The following is a 10,091-nucleotide window of genomic DNA, read 5'->3' as shown; positions in this document are numbered from 1 at the left end:
GAAGAAGGAGAAGAAGAACGCACGGTCACCCGCAGCTAATGATTTCGCTCCGTATTCGATTCACCAGCATTGAACCCTACTCATTTTATTTTTTTTTTTATTGCGAAAGCAATACTACGCCAGGTCTAACCGCTCATCGCTGCGTGCCGTGTCCGTGGTCCCTGAGCAGGCGCTGCGCCTAACAGAAGAAGAAGAACGCACGCTCCCCCGCAGCTAATGCTTTCGCTCCATATTCGGTTCAGCAGTGTTGAAGTCTTCTCATTTTATTTTTTTATTACGAAAGCAATACTACGCCAGGTCTAACCACTCGTTGCTGCGTGCCGTGGTCGTGGTCCCCGGGCCGGCGCTGCGCCTAACAGAAGGAGAACGCACGGTCCCCCGCAGCTAATGCTTTCGCTCCATATTCGGTGCAGCAGCGTTGAACCCTCCTGATGTTTTGTATTGCGAAAGCAATACTCCGCTGGGTCTAACCACTCGTTGCAGCGTGCGGTGCGCCTAACAGAAGGAGAAGAAGAACGCACGGTCACCCGCAGCTAATGCTTTCGCTCCATATTCGGTTCAGCAGCGTTGAACCCTCCTCATTTTATTTTTTTATTGCGAAAGCAATGCTACGCCAGGTCTAAAAACTCGTTGCTGCGTGCCGTGACCGTGGTCCCCGGGCCGGCGCTGCGCCTAACAGAAGGAGAACGCACGGTCCCCCGCAGCTAATGCTTTCGCTCCATATTCGGTTCAGCAGCGTTGAACCCTCCTCATTTTATTTTTTTATTGCGAAAGCAATACTACGCCAGATCTAACCGCTCATCGCTGCGTGCAGTGTCCGTGGTCCCCGAGCCGGCGCTGCGCATAACAGAAGAAGAAGAAGAACGCACGGTCACCCGCAGCTAATGATTTCGCTCCATATTCCATTCACCAGCGTTGAACCCTACTCATTTTATTTTTTTTTTTATTGCGAAAGCAATACTACGCCAGGTCTAACCGCTCATCGCTGCGTGCCGTGTCCGTGGTCCCTGAGCAGGCGCTGCGCCTAACAGAAGAAGAAGAACGCACGGTCACCCGCAGCTAATGATTTCGCTCCAAATTCGATTCACCAGCGTTGAACCCTCCTCATTTTATTTTTTTATTGCGAAAGCAATACTACGCCAGATCTAACCGCTCATCGCTGCGTGCAGTGTCCGTGGTCCCAGAGCCGGCGCTGCGCCTAGCAGAAGAAGAAGAAGAACGCACGGTCACCCGCAGCTAATGATTTCGCTCCATATTCGATTCACCAGCGTTGAACCCTACTCATTTTATTTTTTTTTAATGCGAAAGCAATACTACACCAGGTCTAACCACTCGTTGCTGCGTGCCGCGACCGTTGTCCCCGAGCCGGCGCTGCGCCTAACAGAAGGAGAACGCACGCTCCCCCGCAGCTAATGCTTTCGCTCCATATTCCGTTCAGCAGTGTTGAAGTCTTCTCATTTTATTTTTTTATTGCGAAAGCAATACTACACCAGGTCTAACCACTTGTTGCTGCGTGCCGTGACCGTGGTCCCCGAGCCGGCGCTGCGCCTAACAGAAGGAGAACGCACGCTCCCCCGCAGCTAATGCTTTCGCTCCATATTCGGTTCAGCAGTGTTGAAGTCTTCTCATTTTATTTTTTTATTACGAAAGCAATACTACGCCAGGTCTAACCAATCGTTGCTGCGTGCCGTGACCGTGGTCCCCGAGCCGGCGCTGCGCCTAACAGAAGAAGAACGCACGGTCACCCGCAGCTAATGATTTCGCTCCAAATTCGATTCACCAGCGTTGAACCCTACTCATTTTATTTTTTTTTTTATTGCGTAAGCAATACTACACCAGGTCTAACCACTCATCGGTGCGTGCCATGTCCGTGGTCCCCGAGCCGGCGCTGCGCCTTACAGAAGAAGGAGAAGAAGAACGCACGGTCACCCGCATGTAATGCTTTCGCTCCATATTCGGTTCAGCAGCGTTGAACCCTCCTGATGTTTTGTATTGCGAAAGCAATACTCCGCCGGGTCTAACCACTCGTTGCAGCGTGCGGTGCGCCTAACAGAAGAAGGAGAAGAAGAACGCACTGTCACCTGCAGCTAATGCTTTCGCTCCATATTCGGTTCAGCAGCGTTGAACCCTCCTCATTTTATTTTTTTATTGCGAAAGCAATACTACGCCAGATCTAACCGCTCATCGCTGCGTGCCGTGTCCGTGGTCCCCGAGCCGGCGCTGCGCCTAACAGAAGAAGAAGAAGAACGCACGGTCACCCGCAGTAATGATTTCGCTCCATATTCGATTCACCAGCGTTGAACCCTACTCATTTTATTTTTTTTTATTGCGAAAGCAATACTACGCCAGGTCTAACCGCTCATCGCTGCGTGCCGTGTCCGTGGTCCCTGAGCAGGCGCTGCGCCTAACAGAAGAAGAAGAAGAACGCACGGTCACCCGCAGCTAATGTTTTCGCTCCATATTCGGTTCACCAGCGTTGAACCCTACTCATTTTATTTTTTTTATTCCGAAACCAATACTACACCAGGTCTAACCACTTGCTGCTGCGTGCCGTGACCGTGGTCCTCGAGCCGGCGCTGCGCCTAACAGAGGGAGAACGCACGGTCCCCCGATGCTAATGCTTTCGCTCCATATTCGGTTCAGCAGTGTTCAAGTCTTCTCATTTTATTTTTTTATTACGAAATCAATACTACGTTAGGTCTAACCACTCGTTGGTGCGTCCCGTGACCGTGGTCCCCGAGCCGGCGCTGCGCCTAACAGAAGGAGAACGGACGGTCCCCCGATGCTAATGCTTTCGCTCCATATTCGGTTCAGCAGTGTTGAAGTCTTCTCATTTTATTTTTTTATTACGAAGGCAATACTACGCCAGGTCTAACCACTCGTTGCTGGGTGCCGTGACCGTGGTCCCCGAGCCGGCGCTGCGCCTAACAGAAGAAGGAGAAGAACGCACGGTCACCCACAGCTAATGATTTCGCTCCATATTCGATTCACCAGCGTTGAACCCTAATTATTTTATTTTTTTTATTGCGAAACCAATACTACACCAGGTCTAACCACTTGCTGCTGCGTGCCGTGACCGTGGTCCCCGAGCCGGCGCTGCGTCTAACAGAAGAAGGAGAAGAAGAACGCACAGTCACCCGCAGCGAATGATTTCGCTCCATATTCGATTCACCAGCGTTGAACCCTACTTATTTTATTTTTTTTTATTGCGAAACCAATACTACAACAGGTCTAACCACTTGCTGCTGCGTGCCGTGACCGTGGTCCCCGAGCCGGCGCTGCGCCTAACAGAAGGAGAGCGCACGGTCCCCCGCAGCTAATGCTTTCGCTCCATATTCGGTTCAGCAGTGTTGAAGTCTTCTCATTTTATTTTCTTATTACGAAAGCAATACTACGTTAGGTCTAACCACTCGTTGGTGCGTCCCGTGACCGTGGTCCCCGAGCCGGCGCTGCGCCTAACAGAAGGAGATCGCACGGTCCCCCGATGCTAATGCTTTCGCTCCATATTCGGTTCAGCAGTGTTGAAGTCTTCTCATTTTATTTTTTTATTACGAAAGCAATACTACGGTAGGTCTAACCACTCGTTGCTGCGTGCCGTGACCGTGTTCCCCGAGCCGGCGCTGCGCCTAACAGAAGAAGGAGAAGAAGAACGCACGGTCACCCACAGCTAATTATTTGGCTCCATATTCGATTTACCAGCGTTGAACCCTACTTATTTTATTTTTTTTATTGCGAAACCAATACTACACCAGGTCTAACCACTTGCTGCTGCGTGCCGTGACCGTGGTCCCCGAGCCGGCGCTGCGCCTAACAGAAGGAGAACGCACGGTCCCCCGCAGCTAATGCTTTCGCTCCATATTCCGTTCAGCAGTGTTGAAGTCTTCTCACTTTATTTTTTATTACGAAAGCAATACTACGTTAGGTCTAACCACTCGTTGGTGCGTCCCGTGACCGTGGTCCCCGAGCCGGCGCTGCGCCTAACAGAAGAAGGAGAAGAAGAACGCACGGTCACCCACAGCTAATTATTTGGCTCCATATTCGATTTACCAGCGTTGAACCCTACTTATTTTATTTTTTTTATTGCGAAACCAATACTACACCAGGTCTAACCACTTGCTGCTGCGTGCCGTGACCGTGGTCCTCGAGCCGGCGCTGCGCCTAACAGAGGGAGAACGCACGGTCCCCCGATGCTAATGCTTTCGCTCCATATTCGGTTCAGCAGTGTTCAAGTCTTCTCATTTTATTTTTTTATTACGAAATCAATACTACGTTAGGTCTAACCACTCGTTGGTGCGTCCCGTGACCGTGGTCCCCGAGCCGGCGCTGCGCCTAACAGAAGGAGAACGGACGGTCCCCCGATGCTAATGCTTTCGCTCCATATTCTGTTCAGCAGTGCTGAAGTCTTCTCATTTTATTTTTTTATTACGAAAGCAATGCTACGCCAGGTCTAATCACTCGTTGCTGCGTGCCGTGACCGTGGTCCCCGAGCCGGCGCTGCGCCTAACAGAAGAAGGAGAAGAAGAACGCACGGTCACCCACAGCTAATGATTTCGCTCCATACTCAATTCACCAGCGTTGAACCCTACTTATATATTTTTTTTATTGCGAAACCAATACTACACCAGGTCTAACCACTTGCTGCTGCGTGCCGTGACCGTGGTCCCCGAGCCGGCGCTGCGCCTAACAGAAGAAGGAGAAGAAGAACGCACGGTCACCCGCAGCTAATGATTTCGCTCCATATTCGATTCACCAGCGTTGAACCCTACTTATTTTATTTTTTTTATTGCGAAACCAATACTACACCAGGTCTAACCACTTGCTGCTGCGTGCCGTGACCGTGGTCCCCGAGCCGGCGCTGCGCCTAACAGAAGGAGAACACACGGTCCCCCGCAGCTAATGCTTTCGCTCCATATTCGGTTCAGCAGCGTTGAACCCTCCTCATTTTATTTTTTTTTAATGCGAAAGCAATACTACACCAGGTCTAAAAACTCGTTGCTGCGTGCCGTGACCGTGGTCCCCGAGCCGGCGCTGCGCCTAACAGAAGGAGAACGCACGGTCCCCGCAGCTAATGCTTTCGCTCCATATTCGGTTCAGCAGTGTTGAAGTCTTCTCATTTTATTTTTTTATTGCGAAAGCAATACTACACCAGGTCTAACCACTTGTTGCTGCATGCCGTGACCGTGGTCCCCTAGCCGGCGCTGCGCCTAACAGAAGGAGAACGCACGGTCCCCCGCAGCTAATGCTTTCGCTCCATATTCGGTTCAGCAGCGTTGAACCCTCCTCATTTTATTTTTTTATTGCGAAAGCAATACTACGCCAGATCTAACCGCTCATCGCTGCGTGCCGTGTCCGTGGTCCCCGAGCCGGCGCTGCACCTAACAGAAGAAGAAGAAGAACGCACGGTCCCCCGCAGCTAATGCTTTCGCTCCATATTCGATTCACCAGCGTTGAACCCTCCTCATTTTATTTTTTTATTGCGAAAGCAATACTACGCCAGATCTAACCGCTCATCGCTGCGTGCCGTGTCCGTGGTCCCCGAGCCGGCGCTGCGCCTAACAGAAGAAGAAGAAGAACGCACGGTCACCCGCAGCTAATGATTTCGCTCCATATTCGATTCACCAGCGTTGAACCCTACTCATTTTATTTTTTTTTAATGCGAAAGCAATACTACACCAGGTCTAACCACTCGTTGCTGCGTGCCGCGACCGTGGTCCCCGAGCCGGCGCTGCGCCTAACAGAAGGAGAACGCACGCTCCCCCGCAGCTAATGCTTTCGCTCCATATTCCGTTCAGCAGTGTTGAAGTCTTCTCATTTTATTTTTTTATTGCGAAAGCAATACTACACCAGGTCTAACCACTTGTTGCTGCGTGCCGTGACCGTGGTCCCCGAGCCGGCGCTGCGCCTAACAGAAGGAGAACGCACGCTCCCCCGCAGCTAATGCTTTCGCTCCATATTCGGTTCAGCAGTGTTGAAGTCTTCTCATTTTATTTTTTTATTACGAAAGCAATACTACGCCAGGTCTGACCACTCATTGCTGCGTGCCGTGACCGTGGTCCCCGAGCCGGCGCTGCGCCTTACAGAAGAAGGAGAAGAAGAACGCACGGTCACCCGCATGTAATGCTTTCGCTCCATATTCGGTTCAGCAGCGTTGAACCCTCCTGGTGTTTTGTATTGCGAAAGCAATACTCCACCGGGTCTAACCACTAGTTGCAGCGTGCGGTGCGCCTAACAGAAGAAGGAGAAGAACACATTGTCACCCGCAGCTAATGCTTTCGCTCCATATTCGGTTCAGCAGCGTTGAACCCTCCTCATTTTATTTTTTTATTGCGAAAGCAATACTACGCCAGATCTAACCGCTCATCGCTGCGTGCCGTGTCCGTGGTCCCCGAGCAGGCGCTGTGCCTAACAGAAGATCAAGAAGAAGAACGCACGGTCACCCGCAGCTAATGCTTTCGCTCCATATTCGGTGCAGCAGCGTTGAACCCTCCTGATGTTTTGTATTGCGAAAGCAATACTCCGCCGGGTCTAACCACTCGTTGCAGCGTGCGGTGCGCCTAACAGAAGAAGGAGAAGAAGAACGCACTGTCACCCGCAGCTAATGCTTTCGCTCCATATTCGGTTCAGCAGCGTTGAACCCTCCTCATTTTATTTTTTTATTGCGAAAGCAATACTACGCCAGATCTAACCGCTCATCGCTGCGTGCCGTGTCCGTGGTCCCCGAGCCGGCGCTGCGCCTAACAGAAGGAGAACGCACGCTCCCCCGCAGCTAATGCTTTCGCTCCATATTCGGTTCAGCAGTGTTGAAGTCTTCTCATTTTATTTTTTTATTACGAAAGCAATACTACGCCAGGTCTAACCACTCGTTGCTGCGTGCCGTGACCGTGGTCCCCGAGGCGGCGCTGCGCCTAACAGAAGAAGATGAAGAACGCACGGTCACCCGCAGCTAATGATTTCGCTCCATATTCGATTCACCAGCATTGAACCCTGCTCATTTTATTTTTTTTTATTGCGTAAGCAATACTACACCAGGTCTAACCACTCATCGCTGCGTGCCATGTCCGTGGTCCCCGAGCCGGCGCTGCGCCTTACAGAAGAAGGAGAAGAACGCACGGTCACCCGCATGTAATGCTTTCGCTCCATATTCGGTTCAGCAGCGTTGAACCCTCCTGATGTTTTGTATTGCGAAAGCAATACTCCACCGGGTCTAACGACTCGTTGCAGCGTGCGGTGCGCCTAACAGAAGAAGGAGAAGAAGAACACACTGTCACCCGCAGCTAATGCTTTCGCTCCATATTCGGTTCAGCCGCGTTGAACCCTCCTCATTTTATTTTTTTATTGCGAAAGCAATACTACGCCAGATCTAACCGCTCATCGCTGCGTGCCGTGTCCGTGGTCCCCGAGCCGGTGCTGCGCCTAACAGAAGAAGAAGAACGCACGGTCACCCGCAGCTAATGATTTCGCTCCATATTCGATTCACCAGCGTTGAACCCTACTCATTTTATTTTTTTTTATTGCGAAACCAATACTACACCAGGTCTAACCACTTGCTGCTGCGTGCCGTGACCGTGGTCCCCGAGCCGGCGCTGCGCCTAACAGAAGGAGAACACACGGTCCCCCGCAGCTAATGCTTTCGCTCCATATTCGGTTCAGCAGCGTTGAACCCTCCTCATTTTATTTTTTTTAATGCGAAAGCAATACTACACCAGGTCTAAAAACTCGTTGCTGCGTGCCGTGACCGTGGTCCCCGAGCCGGCGCTGCGCCTAACAGAAGGAGAACGCACGGTCCCCGCAGCTAATGCTTTCGCTCCATATTCGGTTCAGCAGTGTTGAAGTCTTCTCATTTTATTTTTTTATTGCGAAAGCAATACTACACCAGGTCTAACCACTTGTTGCTGCATGCCGTGACCGTGGTCCCCTAGCCGGCGCTGCGCCTAACAGAAGGAGAACGCACGGTCCCCCGCATCTAATGCTTTCGCTCCATATTCGGTTCAGCAGCGTTGAACCCTCCTCATTTTATTTTTTTATTGCGAAAGCAATACTACGCCAGATCTAACCGCTCATCGCTGCGTGCCGTGTCCGTGGTCCCCGAGCCGGCGCTGCGCCTAACAGAAGAAGAAGAACGCACGGTCCCCCGCAGCTAATGCTTTCGCTCCATATTCGATTCACCAGCGTTGAACCCTCCTCGTTTTATTTTTTTATTGCGAAAGCAATACTACGCCAGATCTAACCGCTCATCGCTGCGTGCCGTGTCCGTGGTCCCCGAGCCGGCGCTGCGCCTAACAGAAGAAGAAGAAGAACGCACGGTCACCCGCAGCTAATGATTTCGCTCCATATTCGATTCACCAGCGTTGAACCCTACTCATTTTATTTTTTTTTAATGCGAAAGCAATACTACACCAGGTCTAACCACTCGTTGCTGCGTGCCGCGACCGTGGTCCCCGAGCCGGCGCTGCGCCTAACAGAAGGAGAACGCACGCTCCCCCGCAGCTAATGCTTTCGCTCCATATTCCGTTCAGCAGTGTTGAAGTCTTCTCATTTTATTTTTTTATTGCGAAAGCAATACTACACCAGGTCTAACCACTTGTTGCTGCGTGCCGTGACCGTGGTCCCCGAGCCGGCGCTGCGCCTAACAGAAGGAGAACGCACGCTCCCCCGCAGCTAATGCTTTCGCTCCATATTCGGTTCAGCAGTGTTGAAGTCTTCTCATTTTATTTTTTTATTACGAAAGCAATACTACGCCAGGTCTGACCACTCGTTGCTGCGTGCCGTGACCGTGGTCCCCGAGCCGGCGCTGCGCCTTACAGAAGAAGGAGAAGAAGAACGCACGGTCACCCGCAGCTAATGATTTCGCTCCGTATTCGATTCACCAGCATTGAACCCTACTCATTTTATTTTTTTTTTTTTTATTGCGAAAGCAATACTACGCCAGGTCTAACCGCTCATCGCTGCGTGCCGTGTCCGTGGTCCCTGAGCAGGCGCTGCGCCTAACAGAAGAAGAAGAACGCACGCTCCCCCGCAGCTAATGCTTTCGCTCCATATTCGGTTCAGCAGTGTTGAAGTCTTCTCATTTTATTTTTTTATTACGAAAGCAATGCTACGCCAGGTCTAACCACTCGTTGCTGCGTGCCGTGGTCGTGGTCCCCGAGCCGGCGCTGCGCCTTACAGAAGAAGAAGAACGCACGGTCACCCGCATGTAATGCTTTCGCTCCATATTCGGTGCAGCAGCGTTGAACCCTCCTGATGTTTTGTATTGCGAAAGCAATACTCCGCTGGGTCTAACCACTCGTTGCAGCGTGCGGTGCGCCTAACAGAAGGAGAAGAAGAACGCACGGTCACCCGCAGCTAATGCTTTCGCTCCATATTCGGTTCAGCAGCGTTGAACCCTCCTCATTTTATTTTTTTATTGCGAAAGCAATGCTACGCCAGGTCTAAAAACTCGTTGCTGCGTGCCGTGACCGTGGTCCCCGGGCCGGCGCTGCGCCTAACAGAAGGAGAACGCACGGTCCCCCGCAGCTAATGCTTTCGCTCCATATTCGGTTCAGCAGCGTTGAACCCTCCTCATTTTATTTTTTTATTGCGAAAGCAATACTACGCCAGATCTAACCGCTCATCGCTGCGTGCAGTGTCCGTGGTCCCCGAGCCGGCGCTGCGCATAACAGAAGAAGAAGAAGAACGCACGGTCACCCGCAGCTAATGATTTCGCTCCATATTCCATTCACCAGCGTTGAACCCTACTCATTTTATTTTTTTTTTATTGCGAAAGCAATACTACGCCAGGTCTAACCGCTCATCGCTGCGTGCCGTGTCCGTGGTCCCTGAGCAGGCGCTGCGCCTAACAGAAGAAGAAGAACGCACGGTCACCCGCAGCTAATGCTTTCGCTCCATATTCGGTTCAGCAGCGTTGAACCCTCCTCATTTTATTTTTTTATTGCGAAAGCAATACTACGCCAGATCTAACCGCTCATCGCTGCGTGCAGTGTCCGTGGTCCCAGAGCCGGCGCTGCGCCTAACAGAAGAAGAAGAAGAACGCACGGTCACCCGCAGCTAATGATTTCGCTCCATATTCGATTCACCAGCGTTGAACCCTACTC

The sequence above is a fragment of the Amblyomma maculatum genome, unplaced genomic scaffold (assembly GCF_055883805.1).
Source record: "Amblyomma maculatum isolate TAMU_Amacu unplaced genomic scaffold, ASM5588380v1 scaffold_13, whole genome shotgun sequence".
In the NCBI taxonomy this organism is placed as follows: Eukaryota; Metazoa; Arthropoda; class Arachnida; order Ixodida; family Ixodidae; genus Amblyomma; species Amblyomma maculatum.
The sequence above is the reverse complement of the archived record's forward strand: the minus strand, read 5'-3'. Positions refer to the sequence as shown.